Raw genomic sequence first — 21149 nt, forward strand, 5'->3', positions numbered from 1 at the left:
ACGATCATGGCCACAGTCGCTGTGACAGCTGCTCTGACATCCACAAAGTGCCCTCAAGAGCAGTGTGCAGAATCCCCAGTGAGGTGGACATTTTCAATGGCCATTTTATAGATGAAGGAAAGGTCTCAGAGTACCAGAACGACCTGCCGAAGGTTCCTCGGCTAGTAAGTGCGGGAATCAGGTCTTCTGAACCCTTTACGCACGCGCCTCTCCTTCAAAATGCTGCTTCACATCGGATAATCACTGCATGACTGAGGACTCTGGGCTGACAGAGAGCAATTTATCATCTAAAACAGGGACCAGTAAACTTTTCTTGTAAAGGGCCAGGTACTAAATATTTTAGGCTTTGTAGATATACTGTCTCTGTCATTACTACTCAACTCAGTCACAGTAGCACAAGACAGCCGTAAGACGATGTATAAACAAACGTGTGTGGTTGTGTGCCAAAAAAGCCTCGGAGAGCCAGAGCTGGCCCATGGGTTGTAGTCTGCTAACCCCTGATCAAAAATGTTCCATAACGGTTGGAACCTGCTTTCAGGTAACATAATGAAGAAGTCACTATCAAGGGGAAAAACTAAAACCAAAACATTATAAACATTATAAAACATTATAGTTCTAGCAAAATGGTGGCAAAGCCTAGGGCGGGGCCTCTTGTCCAAGAGAATCTATTGCTTTCTTTCACGTAAAGTGATTCCTTTCTTTGAATCATTCTCTTCTACTTCTTTTAGAAGCAAGTCTAAGTCACCAACAGTTACTTGTAAAAAGGTGGATTAATTCATTTCTGATTCAAGAAGGCCTTTCAGATTTCGGGTCCTATGCTAGGAGGCAGAGCTGCAGAGATGGATGAGGCCCCAAGGTCCCTGCCCTGTGGGGGTTTAGTGTGCGGGGGTGGGGGTGGGTATCAGCCACAAGTAGCTACAGTGCCGTGTGCTAAGGGCTAATGGATAACTGAGACAGAGCTGTGGAAACACCGGCTGCTTCAGCAAGGCTTCAGGGAGGGCTCTGCAAGACAAGCCATGCACCAGGCACGCACAAAGCAGGCCAGTAACACCGAAGGCAGGTAGTGGAAGCCACAAAGTAGGGACCTGGGGAACAGCAAGTACAAGCTCTGATGAACCACTCTCCCAAGGAAAGGACTCTAACTTGTGCTGCCCCTTCCCCATTCGCCAGCACTGTAGAGCCCACAAGCATGCAAGCTGAACCAAAGAGTTCGTCGAAGCGCCGCTCTTTGAGAAACAGGCCCGCCCGCCTCAAAGTCAGGCCTGCGATCATCAAAAGGGCAGATTTGCGGACTTCCTGTTGTGAGATCTGAGCCTCTCAGGGTTCCTGCTCCTCTGCCTGCCCTAAGCCAGGAAGTGGGATTCCAGTGACATGAGCGCCCTCTACAGACTCGGAGAAGGATCGAGAAGGCTCTGCTGGAAGTGGGATCCTTAGCAACCCAGCAGTAGCTAGGGGGTTATTCTGATCTTTATCCTACCAGGTTTTTTCACTTCCTGAGTGGCCCCTACTATTGGGCCAGCGGAGCCCATTATTCTCTTGTGCATATACAGCCCCGTGAGAACTCATTCAAACAGGATCCTCCAATCAGGAATTCTCTCCTGGGGCTCCCAAGAGGCCAAAAGCCCATGAAGGTGATACCAAAGAAACCATCTTAGAGATGGCGGCTACCAAACAGACAGCAAAACCCAACAGTAATTTAACGAACACGGCCTCATTCCAAACTGTTTCTCTTAAAAGATTCTAGATTTGCGCACGCATGTGTGTGTAGGGACACCTTCCTTATTCCCCTGCTCCTCGCCTATCCTCTCTCCTCTTCCCTTCTCTTCTCTGTTTCATGGTTTTCTTTGCTTTGACATCACTGCTTTTCTCATCACTGCCATCAGTGCCTTGAGCCAGCCAACAGTACCTAGTGGATGTCACCAACCCTGCTGGCTGCACTCGGGACTGCAGATTTAAATTTCCCAAGTCATTGTATGGGGAGGGGGGAAGACTCCGAGGAAACAGAGATAGACACATGATATCAGGCATGCATATCTAATGTCTGTCAGTGAAACTGGGCACATAGATACCAGAATGCTAACAGTGCAGAGATCACAGGCGAATCATCCTCTATTTTGTAAATATTCCACAATGTGAATAGAAGAACTTATAAAAATTTAAAATGTGCAAAAAGCATTATGTATAGCTTGATTTATTCATAAAATTATTATGTGCTGTTATTTAAGTGTAAAAGGCTTTTAAAAATTGGGAAAAATAGGGACGCCTGGGTGGCTCAGTTGGTTAAGCAGCTGCCTTCGGCTCAGGTCATGATCCCAGCGTCCCACATGATCGAGTCCCACATCGGGCTCCTTGCTTGGCGGGGAGCCTGCTTCTCCCTCAGCCTCTGCCTGTGCTCGCTCACTCTCTCTCCCTCTCTCTCTCTCTGGCAAATAAATAAATAAAATCTTTAAAAAAAATTTTTTTGGGAAAAATACACATTTAAATTCTTTTCCTCTCCACCGATTCCTTAAGGAAAAAAAATCTCACAAGTCTCTGGTCTTTTTTCCAGTCCTACCCTCATCTCATATGGACAGGACTGAATATTATGTAATGGAATGAACCTTACTGACCACCTACCACAACATGCCAAGTACCGAGTTAGGCATATTAATGATCATAATTTTTTTAAAATTTATTTGTGAGAGAGAGAGAGAGAGAATGAGCACTGGCAGACGGAGGCAGAGGGAGAAGCAGGCTCCCTGCCGAGCAAGGAGCCCGATGTGGGACTCGATCCCAGGACGCTGGGATCATGACCCGAGCCGAAGGCAGCTGCTTAACCAACTGAGCCACCCGGGCGTCCCGATCATAATTTTTACCTCTGTCCTCAACCATCTTCTGAAGTTAGTACTATCAGAAACTACAGTTCAGAGAGTATATGACTTGCCCAAGGTCACCAAGCTAGTGAACAGTTAGAACAGGTCCACTGGGCTCCAGAGCCAGAATGCCACAGCACCCTACCAGCTCACAAGCAACCTGTCTCAGCTCGGGGCTCCTTAGTGAGTTGGGGACAGTGGACAGCAGTTCCCTGATGCAGGGTATGTCACTCCTCAATCACAAAGGATCTTCAGAACCTGGGCAAAGTGGATGGTGGTTGTCAAGTAGTCTTTGGGCCAACAGGCAGTTTCTCCAACTGTCATTTCCGTAACAGAGGTAGGGGAGCACTGCATTTCCCAAACTGCCCACAAACACCACTTAAACATTTCTACAATGCAGTATGGCAGAGATCAATATTAGAAACCCATGTCTTGGGGCACCAGGGTGGTTCAGTCCGTTAAGCATCCAACTCGATTTCTGCTCAGGTCACGATATCAGGGTCAGGAGATCAAGCCCTGCATCGGGTTTTGCACTCAGCAGGGAGTCTGCCTAAGATTCTCTCTCCCTTTCCCTCTGCTCCACCCCCGCTAGTGCGCGCGTGCTCTCTCTCAAATAGACAAACCTTTAAAAAAAAAAACCAAAAACCCATGTCTTATTTCACATGTACCCTACTCCTAGTAAAAACCCTCAAAAGGCAAACAGGGTGAAAATTTACCAAGGCTCTATTGTCTACCCATTACTTACACAGTTAATGTCTTTAACAAATATTTAGAGACACCTACTATGTTCCAGGAAACACTTTATATGTCACTGTCTTTTACCACCGTATTTCCAGACGCAGAATTCTAGACACATATGCAAATATGCTACTGGGCATATTCATACTATGTTTTCTTTACAGTGGAGTTTCACAATTAAACAACTCTTGTCTTTAACACGTTCTACCAAATATTTAAGAAAACTATAGAGAAGAACCACCAACTGAAAGCAAGAGGTGGGGAAAACACCACATTTTTATCTGTCTCTGGCCCACAATAAATGCAAGAAGCATTGTTCCTTCCTTTAGGATTCCTCCTTCCCAGGGAAATCGCACTTCCTTTTCTGGAAGCTGCGGGGTAACCTGAGTTCTGAGCAGCATCTGCCCAGGGACAGCTGCTACCGAGGGGCTCTGACGAGGGCCCTGCAGAGCCTGTGGCCCCAGTTGAGCAGACCCCCATGCCATGCTGTTGCCCACTGCCAGGCCGGCCGCCTCCCCCCACCCCACCCCCACCAGCTGTTCACGGATTTACGCTGTGAGTCACAAGGGAACTTGGATTCAGTGTGCACACAGACCAGCAGGACTCATCTTGGCTACCAGAAAAAATGGCCCTCTGGCCCAATGGCGGCTTCCTCTTACTTTGAGACGCTCAGCCAAAATATCACCACCTGGTGATTAAAAGTTAATCTGGCAGATGCAGAGGCAGATTGGGTCTGAATCCCATTTCCTACTTACTGCTGTGCAACCTTGGGCAAGTCACTTCACCTCTCCGAATTCACTGTCCTCCCTTGTAGTAAGTATAGTGACAATACATTGGGATTTACCAAAGGACTAATGCAAGAATTAGAAATAAGGTATAAAAAGCACCTATTATAGTGCCGGACACACAGCCGTTGCGTAATAAAATGTAACTTATTTAAGCAAGCAAGCCAGAGGGCTCCTGGAAGCACGGAGACCAAATTTACCTCGAAGCAGTGACTGCCTGTACCAAACCCCAGGCCAGGAGAGGAAGGTCCAAACAAACCTGCTGACAGATCTGCACACAGTTCTGTGAAGAAGTTCCTATAACAATTAATCCAAGCAAAAAGCACACTCCCTAAAAGTTCAGAGAAAATAAAAGGAGCACTTCCTGCTTTATGGCTACAAAGACCAAACTAACTGGGAATATCAGTCCCCCGGGCCGCCCCTGCTTCTTAAATGAGATTACAATAAGAGTGATGTAGTGTAGTACAAGTCAGCTGTGACAAGCAGCACTTTATAGAGCTATCTGTTTGTCTCCATCACCGCATCGCGCAATGTGTCCCCGGACTCCAATGTGCAGCTCCATTTACCGCCACATGACAAATGGGCAGCACTTGTAAAAGGCACAAAGAGGTCCACGTCGGCCATGTAATGGTCACCACAGCTGTACCCGAGTGCTTGAGGGGACAAAACAGACCCCCAAGTTCATTAAACTGACCAGTAATGGATCTTTCAAAAAGTGCCTTAGGAATCGTACAGAAAAGGCTAAAATAAATAACTCAGCATGGAAGGCTAATCTGAAACGGTGTTTGATAAATTATTTATAACACAGGCGATTGTCTGCATTTAATATTGGAGCTACTAGTAGCATCTTTAAAAGATGATTTATGTGTTGTAATGCTATTAAACTTTATATTGGCCCACTGCTAGCTATAAAGTCTGCTGAGATTTAGAGAATGAGTTTTAAACTGTCACTGCAACATCATAGGAGATGGAGACTGTATTAAATCTTTACTTTAAACCTGTTATCTAGAGAGTTGCATTTTGTAGACACTCACAAACTGATAGATTACCTCGGCAGCCACTATGGTGCAGGTCCAAAATAGTACTGCAAAGAAAGTTTTCCACATTATTCTTGTCTACAGCTACAATCGAATTTCTCTTCTCACTTAAGTGATTTTTAGATGCGGAATGCCACCAGAGTAAAATGTTGGTGCCCCAGCCAATGGGCACTCTGGACAGTTCAGCATCGAATTAATGCTCTTTAAATAAAGCCTCTACGTTCCACCACATTCACTTATGCATTCGGAACAGCGCTTTACTTACAGTAGGAGCAGGCAAAACATCAAATATGCACTTGATGGAAAACCTAACATACTATTTTAGATACAGCTTTGGAATGTGAAAATAAGTGTGTATGGCAAGTCGTTTAAAACAACTGACTTGTACCTAAAATTTTTTAAAGAAATTTTAAAAAATAATAAAATGGGTTATTTGCTGGAAAATATAGCACATTTAGGTAGCTGAGGTGCTGACATTAAAGGAGCTGAAAAAAGAAGAAACAGCCTTTGTCATGAAGGATAGAGCTCCCCTGGCTCTGCTGTCCTCTGGGGCCCTGCAGACGCGGCCCTTTGCCATGTGTCCCATCATCATGCCGGGAGTCGGGACACTGGCTCTCCTACGTCCGCTCCAGGGAATGAGACATGGGGGCGGCATCGCAGCTGGACCCTCTCACAGCTCCCATCAGTTTTCTTAGTTGCTACAAAATCTACAAGGACCATTTAGTTCATAACAGTTTGCTCCTTTGCTAAAAACTAAAAATTTTAGCCAATGAGAACAGAAGCAGTCCAAATTCATCTTGGAAAACCTGCATTATCTTTAGTCACTTTGATGTGAAATAGCAAAAAAACGGTATTGCTCTGATGAGCCGCAGCAGCGCAGACTAAAAGTCTGGGTGTGACTAAGAGTTTGGGCTCTAACAAGAGGACCCAAACCACCCCATCTCCCTTCTGTACCCTAGGCAGCAAGCACAGGGCCTGGCGTGGATGTCAACAAATGAAAACATGAACCACCAACTTCGAATGCATTCCCGGCTTTGCCCAACTGGAAGGTGAAATGAGTTATGAGACGGCAGCATACCGAAGGGGGAGTTCCAAGTGTACCAGCTCCAACTGGGGACCAGGGACCAAGAGCGCTCCAAAACCGGTAAACACCGCGCGGAAGAGGTTTAAACACAGTGTCCCGTAGTGGCCTGTGGACATGCTGAGGTTCTGCCTATGCTACTGATGCAGCCTGAAGGACTCATTCGTGGCTGATGGTTGAATAAAATTTAAAGAGCTCAAAAAAGTGTTTAAAACAGTCCCCCCACAAGCAGACTGCTTCCCGCACTCTGTAACAGACATGATGTATCCCATGTGTGGCCACATATTTTACAGTGGAAAAGGTTAATTTAGTATTTTTTCAGACAGGGCTGTGTGACAAAAGCAAAGGTGTCTGAGTTTTGGTTTTGGCCTAAGCTGTGTGGGCAAACACGGCTGCCCGTGTGAACTCCCTCAACTGTTAGGTGTAACCAAGGCGCAGCTGGTGCTGCGTGTGCCCAGAGTGGCGAGTGAGGCAGGGACTGTCTTTAAGGTCCAGAGGGCACTGCCACTTCCACCACCCCCCCACAGCTTCTGGCACCCCGGATGTGGGTGATGGGAGTAAGGAAGGGCAAACCTGCTGTGCGCGCAGGAGCGATCTAAGGGGTTTTCAGCAGGGATGGGAGAGGGTGTTCACATTCAAGGAATTGCCAGCCACGCCACTGCCAACCCGGCCCGTGCCAGACCACAGATCACAGAAGGATACGAAAGCCTGATCACAACTCAGGGCAGGCAGGTTACCAGACGTCTGAGGCTACAGAGCCGCCATGAGCCAGAAACAGCCGCCACAGAAAAAGAAAAGAGCAGCCCAGCTGAGGCACTGATGGGCACGGCGCTGAGCTCCAGGAGTCACGGGCTGCCGCTGAAAGAACAGGGACAACGCCTCTGTCCAGGGGCGGTTAGGAGGAATAAGGAGACAGGAATGTCCCTGACACACGGACTTTACAAACAGAATTGTGAGCAAATTCTACGGCAGAAGGCAAGAGGCCGGGGTGTGAAGAACAGGGGACACCCAACCACCTCCGCTGGGTCTGTGACTTACTCAATCCTCCTCGCCGCCTGTGAGCAGAGGAAACTGAGGCTCTGGAACGTCTGGCTGCCGCACGGAGGGCGCACGGCTGGGTCTGAGTGGGACTCGGGGATCAGTGCCGGGGTAGGGCCTTGCCTCATTGAAGCCCACCTTCGTACCTGGCCACGGGAAAACCGGCGGTGGGCAAGAGGTCCTGCTGGATTCTGAGACACCGAATGGAAGGAAAAACACCTAAGCTTCCAGAGGGAAAAGGACCAAGAGAGACAGGAACATATTGCTTTCTGCAAGAAGAAGAAATCAGCGTTCGCAGCATATGTGTACACAAATATATATTTCCAAGGCTGCAGTGAATCAAATATAATCAGAGAAAAAAACAAGACTAGGTTTAAAGGAAGAGTAAGAAATATGCTCAACTATCCTCCAAATGGAAACCAAGCCACCCCAGGTGGTAATAAGCTCTTCATAATCTCGCACTCTCCCCAGCGGTCAGTGATAACTCTGCCAATAAATTCCTGGTGATGGAAACAGAGGGGGAAATGAAGTTAATGTGTTCCCTGGGTCACTCAGAGACGAACAACAAGAGCCACACTCACATCTGGAGGACGGAAAGCAGGGCAGGGGATAGGGCACATGTGGGAAGGTTACTGTGGGGACTGGGTTACACTGCACGATCCTGCTTCTACAGCCTCACAAGGATTAGAAAGGACTAGAAGGAGATCCATGGAAGTACAGAGCACCTTTGTTTGACGAAGTTTAAAGACCACATATGAAGCAAGTTTCACATGATATAAAGCCCCTGAAAAAAACGTACACTTCAGGTGAATTCAGCAAACATGTCCTAATGCTCTGATCCTAACGTGCTCTGCAGACACCACTGAACACTGCACATAAGGTCCAAACAGACAAAGACCTTGCCCCGAAGAGTGTGGAGTCCAGAAGGGAAACAGGAAGAAAAGCTCACTACAGTGTGGTAAGAGGTCTTAAGAATCAGGCCTGAAGCGCCTGGGTGGCTCAGTGGGTTAAGCCTCTGCCTTCGGCTCAGGTCATGATCTCAGGGTCCTGGGATGGAGCCCTGCATCGGGCTCTCTCTGCTTAGCAAGGAGCCTGCTTCCTCCTCTCTCTCTGCCTGCCTCTCTGCCTACTTGTGATTTCTGTCTGTCAAATAAATAAATAAATAAATAATAAAAAAAGAATCAGGCCTGATGCCGGAACTATAGAGGGGTACAGAGGTCTCACGGGGTGCAGGTGACAAAGACGAGGCTGAATCCTGACATACAAACAAATGGGCACCAAGCCAAGGGGCAAATGTGATGGAAGAAGTAAAACCGTGGGAAGGAGAAAGGTGTGGCTGAATACCAGAGAATCTCATGGGCCATACAAGGAACCGGCCCTGCAAGCAAGGTGGTGGAAGGAAGTGGAGAATTTCAAGCTGGCGAATGACGTAGTTAGATTTGTGTTTTATGAACCTGTAACCTGGAGGCAGGAGAGGAAGAAAGGCCAAAGGCAGACAAGAGGAGAGCAAGGGATTAGAATGCTCCCAGTGAGACGGTGGTGGGCCGGCAGGGGCAGGCAGGAGGACCATCAACAGGACTGGGAGGCCGGTGAAAGTGAGGGTCAGGTGGGAATGCAGGAGAAGGGAGTGGCGGGTGCCGCCTGGACGTCCAGCATCAGTCCCGGGCACTGACCCAATTCTCAACAAACTCAGCCATCACAGAAAGGCCTTTTATAACTTCTTGGCGGCTGTTTTTCTGGCAGGTTGATAGGAGACAATGATTAACCTAATTATATATTCCAGACACTGGTAAGCTTCCGCCGTAGGCACTCTAATGGGTGTCACCAAAAAGAGACAAGATAAAGGAAGAGCCAGTGGAAGCTGTTGTTTTGGGGGAAAACAAAAACAAAAACAAAAACATCTGCCAGCTTGTAAATGCCATTTCACTGGTGGCAAGGGCTCGCAACCTATGCCTGTGTGGCCTCTGGAGTATGGCAGAAAGAGTGTAAGGGGCTGATTAACTATGGGGCAAGAGCTAAAAGAATGTAAGGAAGTTCTAAGGGAAAACTGTGGTCATGAGGGTTTGGCCATTGCAAAGTAAAGTTATGAGAAAGTAGAAGTGAACAAACCTAAGTAAAGCGGACAAGCAGAAAGCAGATGGGAGGAGGGTGGGTAGAGATCCTGAGGTGCTACCAAGTCACATACTTCTCCATGAGGCCCCTGGCTGATCACCTCATCCTGGGATCCCAGGCACACACATAGCCATCAGATGTCCCCTCAGTTACTTAAGGTTCTTGGGAAGAATGGGGATGCCTCCCAAAGGGGCATAAAGAAACTTTTGGAGTTGATGGACATATTCACAGTGGTGGGGCTGGGGGGAGGAGGGAGGAGGGAGGCAGCAGAGGCAAAGAATTGAAGAGAATGAAGACCCAGGAGAGCCAAGTCCTGTTACTTAGGAATTATGTGACCTCGGTGGTAAAGTCAACATTTTTAAGTCCCAATGTCCTCATCTGCTGAGGAGGCCTAAACCATGTAGCATCGGGGTGGGTTGTGAGGATTAAACAAAGCACTCTATGCACCGCAGAAACCACTAGCACAGCGCCGGCATGCAGGAAATCCACGCTGGGTGCTAACCTGATCCAGTCGTCCCCTTTCTCTCGCGTTCACAAACACTGTTACCAAAAGGCTAACTCCTGCAGAACTACCAACACAAGGGGCAACTGATCATAACTCAGTACTGTTTTTTCAAACCCCAATTCAAAGCAAATCAATTATGAGAATAGCCCCTGTACTAAAAATGAAATTCACAGTGATGCCATAAAACACATGAACACATTCCATACAGAATTTACGGCTATGCCAATAAGAACCGTACTAAGTGGCACGTTTTCACTTATTATGTTTCATTAGAAATTATATCCTACAATAAGGCAGAAAAAGAACTTACATTACTGCGTGCAGGCCGTGTGCCTAGTACCTTCTTCCACTTAGTCCACTCGCTATTCCAAATAACCCTTTAAGGTAGGGACGACCCGTATGTCCATTTTACAAATCCAGGAAACAGAGGCTCAGAGAGGGAAAATGACTAACCCAGACGCACATGTCCGACAACCGGAAAGCCTGAGATTCTGCAGAGTTCTGTCTGACTCACGGGCCCCCGTTTGTTGTTTTTTGTTTTTGTTGTTTTTTCACTCAAGACAACAGAACCTCCATACAACTAGTTCCAAAATCACTAACGATGCTTGTAAACTCCTTAGGTGTAACTGACGAACCCAGCAAGAGTTTGCCTTTTCAAAGTAGCTGACCTCTAAAATTCTTCAAAGTTGCAAATATACCACTTAATCGCGCTCCTCAATCATTCCATCAATTCGTCACGCTTGTTAACACCTGGTAAAGCTAAGAGCGTCCTGATGAATCTCTCTAATACAGAATGTACACTCATCAAACCCCAAACCAACAGCCTATTAATTCACTGCATCAGCCCTACATTCAAACGTCTGCATTTCCCTACAATCCATGGATAAAACCTCTCAGCAAACAGGAGTCAAGTTGTTTCTCAACTACCCTGCATTATCAATAAAAAAAGAGAACCATTTAACTGAATTTTCCCATCAGGCCATTTGTTGATTGTAAATCTCAACTAGAACAGACCAAGAATGGCAAGAGCGCTTTCATTTTCTTCTGACATTCTGGAGCAAGAAGTAGTCCAGAGGATAAGAGAAGAAACTTTTGTTGAGCCTGAGTGCAATTTACTAACAATCCCCTCAAGTACTGACTTAAGCCCACGTCGTGAACGAGGTTTAGGTTTTATAAACCGGGGTTACAGGGGTTACATCAGAGGCAAAAGTCAATCTTCGCGCCCAGACCTCTTCAAAGCCCCCGCATGCACTTTCCTTCATGCCCTGTTTTTGCTGTCACCCCAATTCAACTTATCGGAGTTAAAAGAAACCAATGTATCTGTCAAGGAATCAAAGTTAATGTTCCCTTGGATCTTTTCAATCTCCTGGTATCATCACAGTTCCAAGTTCAGAAAAACTAGACTCTGACATGACGACTGGGTGACAACGACTCCAGGTGTGACTGCACTTCTGGGCACTGGCTGCTGCAGACAGTTTCCAAAATCTGTGCGACTGGGTGGAATTTTAAAATATCAACTTAGCACAACTTCATATCATTTTCTTATTTTTGTTCCTGTACCGTTTCAGGGTTAGGGAAGAGTAGTATAAATTACCTCACAGAAACCCACAAGTAACATTATCTGTTAAGGTTAAAACTTTAACTCCCTTCCCGAGGTATGCTGCTGGGGTCTCATTACAGCAGGTAAGCTCACATCCCGCCATGCACAACACACTAAGTACCAGCATCTCCCAATTACACTGCAACGGAAATCTCAAAGGACATTTGAAAAGTCTACACAGCTCCTGCACCCACTGCCGAAACACAACCACCTCTAATGGAACGTGGCAGCTTTCTAAACTAAATATTCACACGCAGGGACAGGGATGCTAAGCTCGGCCTTATCCCACACTGAAGAGCGGATGCTAATTAAAAGGCCACACCGACTCAGGAAATGACCACCCAGACAACTCTGGACACCCTCCGGAGTTTCGTTTTCCTATTTCCAAATATGTTCAGCTGTCCAAACTTCCAGGGTTCCACAACTGAAAAAAAGTTAAAGCAGGCGCTTCCTCCCCACCCTCCGCCCCAGCCCTGAGCCTCTGTGCATGATGTGATGCCCCCTGGTCTCTCTTTTTCTGCAGCCTCCCTGTCCCACCCCTTCCTCAAATGCCAAGACAAAAAAATTCAAGCGAGGAGTCACATGCGCTTCAAGCCATTCGGAAGTCCCTAGATTCCACCAGTCCCCCTCTGTGTTACCTTGCGCCCCTCACAGATGCACCCTTCTTGTGCTTTTCACGCCGCACTTTCAAGTAGGTGCCTGTAGGCTGGTCCAGCCCACTAAGTTGTAAATGGAGAGACCATGGCTCATAACCACGCACAGACCTCGGCACTCGGCCAGAGATCAGTACAACTTAAGTGAATGGAGCACAAGGCCACCCTTCACATCTCTGGATGACCACCGTCTCACAACAGTTTACAAAGGCTTTCGCGGACACTCAATGGGGATATAAAAGATGTTCTTCTGGTGATGTAGGTACCAAGAAACTTCCGGTTTCTTTGCCCACGGCCCTTCTGCCTTTGCCAATTTTGATGTTTTTGAGAAAGCACCATTCTTTAAAGCCTTTATAACAGCAGAAGGTATCCAGGCTATGTTCATTCTGACCATAATCATTTGGCTATTTTTGGAACAGTTTTTACTTCGGCTAGCAAAATCTAGACTAGGCTGTGATGCAAAGAAGAAAAAAAAAAAAAACCTGTCGTAATTGTAGTAATGGCTTTGAAATATCTCATCTAAGCCAACTTTACTCTCACGCCTCTTAAAAATTGCTAATCCCTTCAACTATTGGCAGTTCCATTTATTCAGCTCTTCTGATACATCGTATTTGCAGACTTTCCCCCCCCCGAGTTGATACAGATCTATGAAAACTGTGAAACAAAACTTCTCTGCCCGTGCAAATTACAGGGGCATTATTAAATTACCATATGTTCTAGATCAGAAGGTAAAAATAGTACAGCAGCCCAGGAAAACTTCTCAAGCCATGAAAGCGGACAGTTATTGAAATACAGATCAAGTGCTCAAGTCCCCCTTTCTCTTGCAGCAGTGGTCCCATTTAACATTTAAATATGTAATGTTAAGTTTACCATTTTTATTTTATGTTCATTTACAGGTATAACATAAACGTACACAGGCACCGCATTTAAGTATTGAGCTCCAAGTGTTATTTTATACTTAATTTTTCCAGAGCTGTTTCACTTTAAAAAAAGAAGAAACTTTCCTACAATTCTTAATCACGCTTGAGTGTGTATTAGCGAATGTGTAACGTGCGGCTGCTTTGCACACCCACATGCCCACTGCCTCCCCTTTTCTGATATCACACACCACACAAGTATAATAAACCATGTTAATATTTCATACCACCGTGAAATATGCTGGAGTATCAATTCAACATCTGCTGTCTTTAGGGTCCGGGAGTCCCGCAGAGACACTTCCAATTTGTAATTGAGTTCTATGCTGAATTAATCAGCAGTTTATCTTTTTTACTAAAATAACGTCTTCACCACTAACCCAGATTTACATTAACAATTTATGCCAAATTACCTGCCAAGGCAAAACTTATAAGATTCTAAGCTACCATCCAATAACATTCAGTCCTATATTTCATTTCTTGTATTTCTCTAACCGACATACAAGAAAAGTGGAAATCCATTGTTTAAGAGCTGCCGGCCTCTAACCACAGACAATCTCTGGATTCCTGACACAGAGACTTACTTCTGACAGTGAAATTCAGGGGGGCTTCCCCTCTTCTCCTGAAAGCCACTGTTCAGTAAGCGGTTATGAGGCAAAATTTTCACAAAATAATAGTTCCAGGATGGAATGAAATCAGTGAATAATAAAAGAGTTCCTCTTCTTTCTTTTCCCAAGGAGTTGAGGCAGTCCAGTCTTGGCCTGGCTTCCTTGAGTAACAAGAAAGGGACAATGCAGATAAAGGTGACATTTTTAGTGTCTTAAATTACGTCCCTGAGACCCTTAGCCCTTTGACCAATGTGGTAAGAGATGGATAAAGAAGTTCATTTTCTCTGTGATATCATGATATAGACTATTATATTAACAAATCTTCCTTTTAATTCTACTCATATAGTTGAAAGTCACGAAACACTTATTTCTAGTCAACACTGGAATCTAGCTCTTGCCTCTCTCTAATTAAAGACTTGCTGGTCACAAAGAAGCTACATTTTGCCTGCTGGATCTTTGCCACAGGTGCAGCAAGCAATATACTTTGTGAAATATTTCTCCTATACGGAATATCTCCCCCTGCCTTTCGCAGTTATAGGAAATATGTAAAGTGAAAACATTTCAAATGGGAACACCTGCTCCAAAGAAATGCATCACAAATAATTACCTATCTACCACAGAGTAAAATAATGCCTCCTTTTCAATGTACTCGGCCCACAGCTGTAGAAAGGATTTCCACCGTCATACAGAAGGGCCTCCTGCAATACCACCTCCGGACCGCAGCACCAAGTATAGTGTAATGCCTCGCATTCAGCGGGCACCCAATAAGTACCTGCTGACTGATTACATATTGACTTTACAAGAAAAGGAAATTCCGTGTGTACACAGCATAGTGTGAAAAAAATTTTGCACAGGAAGATTTCTGGCAGAAAAATCAACAAAGACTTCTCGAAGTCAGGAACCATGGAGCAGCATCTGTAGTACCTTCAGCAGCAGGCCTCAGAGATCTGGCGGTAGAGCACTTCAAATTTTACATAGGGTCACTTCTCTCAGATCTGCTGACTCATGAATTCTAGATGCCTGGCATCCAGAGGAATCCATTCCTAGCTCACTGGAGATTTCAGTAAACTACACCCTTCTTGCTGGGCCTCCTCCCATCTAATCCCCTTTTATTTCTTGAAACTAAATGGGAAGAATTAAGACACTCTCTAGAATTTCCTTTGCCCCTTCCCCAAAACAACCCCCACTTTGAACTTCAACTTGTATCAGAGGCAGAATAAAATGGCAAGGATGGAAACAATAGCCAGCCTACACCATTAACTGAGGCTCTGAAGACAGAGAGATACGGAAGACACACAGACTCAGCCAGACGAAAAGACATTGAAGCGGCCATTCCTAAGTCAGGTAGATGAAGGAATCCTATAGAATCAGAGGGAGTAAAGCAATTACTTGTGAAATTCCAAACTCTGTATAAAGGGAGCAAAGTCCTGCTCTTGAATTATCAGGAGAAAGACCAAAGAAAACATCCACCTGCCTTATAAAACACCACAAAAGGAAAAGGTCCAAGGGAATAACCTTAACTCAAGAAGTCCTTTCCTGTCTCTCCAAAGTTGGCTCAGTAGTGCTCGAACTCAGGAGAACAAACTCACTTTGTAAATGGGGGACAACTCAAAATACTGGGTCTGGTGAGAAGCTCTAACCATCAACAGTGTCTTCTCACCATCATCTATTCTAGAAGCTGAAAGTGATTCTCCAAATCACCCATAGAATCATTACACCAATTTCAGTATCTGATCATTTCTAAAATTAACTGTTTAACTCCACTGGAAATCACTACTTAACAATAATCCTACACTGGGCCCCTGGGATTATATTTTTGGGTTCTGACATCTCTTTTAAAAGAGAAAAAAAAAAAAACTAATGCTGGGGCATACGGGTGGCTCAGTCAGTTAAGTGTCCGACTCTTGATTTCGGCTCAGGTCATGATCTCAGGGTCATGGGATCAAGATGGGCACAGAGTCTGTCTGTCCCTCTCCTTCTGCTCCTCCCCCAGCTCATGCTCGATAGCTCTCTCTCAAAATAAAAATATAAATAAAATCTTAATTTAAAAAAACACCCTACTGTTTTACAACAGTAAACCTGTTTACTGTTTAAATACAACCAGAGAGAAACTTATTGAGGAAAAGTAATACATTAATTGATTGACCAATAAAGACGCAACTTACTACATCTAACGCACATCCAGAGACCTGGCCACTTTGGAAACCAGACTGAGGGTTCCTTAAAACGGTAAACACAGAGTTATCATATGACCCAGCAACCCCACTCCAAGGGACTGACAAGAGAAATGACAATCTATGTCCACACAAAAACTGGTACACAAATGTTCACAGCATCATTATGCATAACACCCAGAATGAAAACAATCCAAATGTCCATCAGCTAACAAACGGGTAGATAAAATGTGGTATGTCCACACAATGGAATATTATTTAACCATAAAAAGGAATGAAGTAACAATACATGCTGTAACATGGATTAAATATTATGAAAATATTTTTATTAAAGGAGCTTTCTGTTAAAAGAGCTAGTCACAAGAAACCCTGTATTGTTATGATTCCTATTACATGAGATGTCCAGAAAAGGCAAGTCTTTAGAGACAAAGGGGGACTAGTTGTTGCCCAGGGCTGGGAAGGTTGAGGGTACATGGGGATGACTTGCCGTGGGTACGGGGTTTCTTTTGAGGGTGATGAAAATGTTCTAAAATTGACTGTGGTGATAGTTGTGCAACTCTGAGAATATACTAAAAACCACTGAACTGTACACTTAAGAGTAGCTGAGTTGTACAGATGTAAATTATATCTCGATGAAGCTACTATATAAAAAAAAGGCATCCAGCATTTTTAGACTAGAGGAGTCAAAACATCCTGTGACATGTCACAAGTCAAAGAACTCACATTCTAACAGTATTTTTTCAAAGCTAGAGATAACAATAAGCAAAAACATCAGCACAGATCCTCAAAACCATTTAATAAGAAAGAATTTTGGATCTAACTATATATTTTTTCCCAGACATACGTAAGATACCTAAACAGATGTAGCAACCAAACAAACATAACCTTAAAATCTAAAAATCTGGAAAAGTGTGTCAAGTTCAGCTCATTAAGCTGACACCCATTAAAGTGCAACAAGAAAAAGTCTTAAACACCATCAATATCAATACAGACAGAAAAACCATTGTTTATGAGAGCTATCGAAGGTCAGGTTTTTTTTTTTTTTTAAATTTTGCATTTACTTAAAACTCCGTTTGATGCCAACAGGGTTCAAGTCGCACAGGAAGGTGCTTCAGCTCAACACTGATAGTCCTCCTTGATCTCCATTGTCTGCTGTGTGGGTTCCGCCAGCAACCCTCCCAGCGAGTGGTCACCTTCCTATGGAGTCATTAAACCTCTGAATGTCAGCTGGTGGGATTAGCCAGCAGCTTCCACACCTGAGCCCCCGTGGCAGGGACAGAGGCATTTGGATCAAGATCACTAATGAATACAGAATTCATATGCCGCTTGTCAGGGCTCCTGAGCTCAGAGTCGCACAGATGCAACCTAAATAAGACGGAGGACAGAACAATTGTTGACGAAGATTAAAAAGTTTTGGCAGTTGAGGGAAAAAAGAGCACCTCATTATTCAAATGTGATAGTCTTGCTTATTTTTTTTTATTTTTGTTCAAAATGGACAAATGCCATTCACCAATATTTAAGGACTTCTTGGTCTCATTACTAAATTTGAAGAGGTCTATGCCATCTGAACATAAGCTATATAGAGAAAACAGCTCTCTTGTGAATATCTGAAAACTTTGGGGGGAAACCAATCAAAAGGTATTTGGGGTGAAGGAGGGTTAAAAGGATGAATTCAGCGGATTCATCTGATGAATTCAAAGAGAAGAAAAAAACATTTTTCACAGCCAAGTGACTTTTTTATATCTCCCAATATCTCTGTATTTCCTTGTGTCTTTCTATTCCAGGGCCCCTTCCGATCGCTGGGCTCACCGAAGAGGCTTGCGCACCTCCACTGACATTCGTTTGGCTTCCTCATCAGAGAGAACAGCCCAAGTAGCCCAGACCTCAGCTCACCTGGAATAAGATGCCTTCCCCACTCTACAGGCAATCGGAGGTCTAGCAGAGAGGCAGGATGGCACAGTGATGGATCACACCGGAGCACTCTAAAGCCAGACTGACCAGGAGTCAGTGACTCCCATCGCTCATAGCTGTGGGACCTGGGGCAAGGTATCTGACCTCCCCACAGCCTCCTGTTCTTCTCCACAAAATGGGGCTAACAAAGTTGAGACCTGGCACAGTTACTGAAGGGTAAAGGAGAGACTGCCGAGGAAGCTGCTAGAACAGAGTCCGCTGCATTGTACCAGCACGCCACAAGCACCAGCTACCGCGGTTACTGTATCTTCAATACCTCCTCCCCCATCCTTGCAAAAAGCCAAATACTTCCACAGCCTCTGGTGTGTGTTACACTGGCTTCCTCTACTGCCACTATGACCTCTACACCGGTCTGTCTCAGATTTTAAGCTTTCGGATGGAAGAGAAGGTTCCCATCTGTCTATATTACACTATCATCTCCAAGCCTGATGCAAACACGGATGACTGTACTAGTTGCTGCTATGGGATGTTTGCATCCTGCTGCTGAAGGACTGAAAAACAGGAGCAGCCACCGTATTTTAGAGCCAATTTCGTGCGAGCCACCATCTTAAGGTGTTTCACAGACCACATAGAATCCTGACAGCAACCTCCAGGCAGGTCTCTGAATCCCCATCTTCTAGACAAACAGTCTTGGGTCGTGGCTCGCCCGGAGTCATGCCACAAGAACAGTGGAAACAGACTCACAGCCCAATCCTCTAGCTCCTAAGCTCCCATTCCCCTTTCCACCTGACCACACTGAACCCGTGCTCTCTATTTTCCTTTGGGACCAGTCTCTGTGCCAAGCTGAACAAATTCTTCTTTTTAATCAAAATAATGCAGCTCTCTTAACACTATTGTCCATCTCGCAAAGCAGAGACGAATCTGCAACTTCAGTGTCTTGCTACTACCAGGCTTAAAACAAAAACAAAAACCCACCGCAGTTACTTCGAAGATGTGCTGTCACGACACCACATAGGTATGAACTCTTTCATTATTTAAAGTGGATCTATCGCTGCCCGGAATGACAGATTAATTCTGTTTCTTCGATAGCTAGGTGTTTGGCATCACGTCTGCAAGGTAACCACAAGCCTTTAGGGCGAGAGATGCTCACATCTTTAGCAATCTATAAGGGCTTCTCTAGAGGCCAGCACTTGCCGCGCGATGAAATATGACTCCATAAATCAGACGGCTGAAGTGGCACTTGTACACGTCACCATCTATCTTCGTGGCTTCTCTCTGAAGGGTAGAGGCTAAGAGCTCATCCCTCAGTATTGTGACCAGAGAAAGGACCATCACAGTTGGCACTGACTAAGCATGTGCTACTTAAAACTGAAGACACACTAAGACTAGGGGAAAAAAAAAAAAAGATCCTGCTGGTGTTAGCACGCCTCAGGCAGTGGTAGAAGCTTCAGCAACTCATCTTCAAAAGGCAGAGAGCCAGAGCTCTAGAAACCTGCAAAAATTGGCTAAGCCTGCAGTCTTCATTTCTTTAAGTTGAGCATCTTCAAAGTCTAGAATTCTAACTGTAGGGCACAGCAGCTGCCACTGCAGATCTGATCCTCTCCGCTTTTGGCAGCTCTCAACTTGAGATTCTAGCAAAAGAATTTTTCAAGTTGCTATTATTGCCTGTCATGGATTTATAAATATTGTGCACTATCTGCTGTGGCATGGCTCTCATGGGACGCCAGAGCATGCCAAATGCATAACAGAATGAAAAACAGTTTCTATTCTTCAAATAAATGCTAATTTTTTTTAACTGTGCTCACACGATGTGTTTGGTGACCAACTTCAATAGTACAGAATATGTATCAGAGACGGGGAAAAAAGCTGATTGTCTTTTCCAGCAGCATTCAGCTGCTACTTTCATTAAGCTTGTTTAATTAGATTCCAGATGCTAATTTGCAAGTCGATACCAGAGGGTGCAGGACAGTTTGCCTTTGAATCGTCTCCCTGTGATGTCAGGGTCCTGCCGCACACCACTACCCTTCAGCGGCCCTCGCGCGCTATTCTGACAATTAGTGCAAAGAGGGGACAGTATTGATCTTGACAGACTAAATATTAATCTTCTACCCGTTTTAATGAATTATAATCGTCAAGAGTTTAAATTTCTCACTGGACCAAATGAAAACATTCCTCCTTACAAAGAAACAGGATGGAAGGAAGACTAACGTAAGTTATCTGATGGACTCCCTTAATTCCCTTCCTGCCTGAAATTCCAATCTGCTTTTACGTGAGCGATTTTAGCAATTTTCGAGATACCTTCACAAAGCTAACACCATATTCCTGGGTATTTTGGTCAAATTCCTTAAACTTAACTGGAAAATGGACTCAAAGGGCCACAGTGTGGTTATCACTAGTTTCCTGGTAGCCAGCCTATGGGTGACAACCAGGATCGGGGGCTTAATTCTTATGCTAGCTCTAACAATAGGGGGAAGAAAAAAAAAAGAAATCTAGGGGAATGGCTCCGTGCGATCCAGCATCACCAAAAACAAACCTCTCATATAACTGACCCCTTGTCATCAGGTCAACTTACACATTTCCAAATCCACTCTCCTGCTAATACATAGCAAATAAGCCCCTTTGCTGATAAAAATAAGGCGAGAGATTTATCAGAAGTAATGCAACTTCTTCTACCTTCATTTCTATCACAGCTGAGTATTATCAACAGTAAAGGTGAAGTTATCAAACTGTATCAAAGGAGGGTTAGGCTGGGAACGACTAAGTGAAGCTGCTTCTGACACCTTTTTATCCACTTGCTTAACAAACACTGGTTGAATGCCTCCCGCACAGCAGTCAGCACGCTAGGTGCAAGGCAAGAAAAGGAAGCAGCAGCACAGCTCCTACCCCTGCAGGACTTCCAGGCTAACCGTTAAGGACAGAAGGACAAAGTGAAAATTCCAAGACCACTGAGGGCAGGGGCAGGGTCACAGCCGGGTGAAGATCCGTGGAGACTGTCAGGACTTTTAACCTCACATGGTTAGCTGGCAGTTTCTCGGCTGAGGCAACCTTCAGCCGCGGCTTTCACCTGAGGCAAGTCACTGGCTCGGATAACCTGAAACAGCAGATGCCTGTCTTAGCCATTCACGAAGCCCCGCTGGGTTT

General features: G+C 45.1%; 1 protein-coding gene across 2 annotated transcripts in view; it reads right to left on the minus strand.

Moving 5' to 3' along the window:
• The window catches only part of PSMB7 (proteasome 20S subunit beta 7), a 61627-nt gene that overhangs the window by 3362 nt on the left and 37116 nt on the right, over nucleotides 1-21149 (minus strand). The gene's annotated exons all lie outside the window — the stretch shown is intronic.

This window comes from Martes martes (genome assembly GCF_963455335.1).
Source record: "Martes martes genome assembly, chromosome: 12".
Taxonomy (NCBI): Eukaryota; Metazoa; Chordata; class Mammalia; order Carnivora; family Mustelidae; genus Martes; species Martes martes.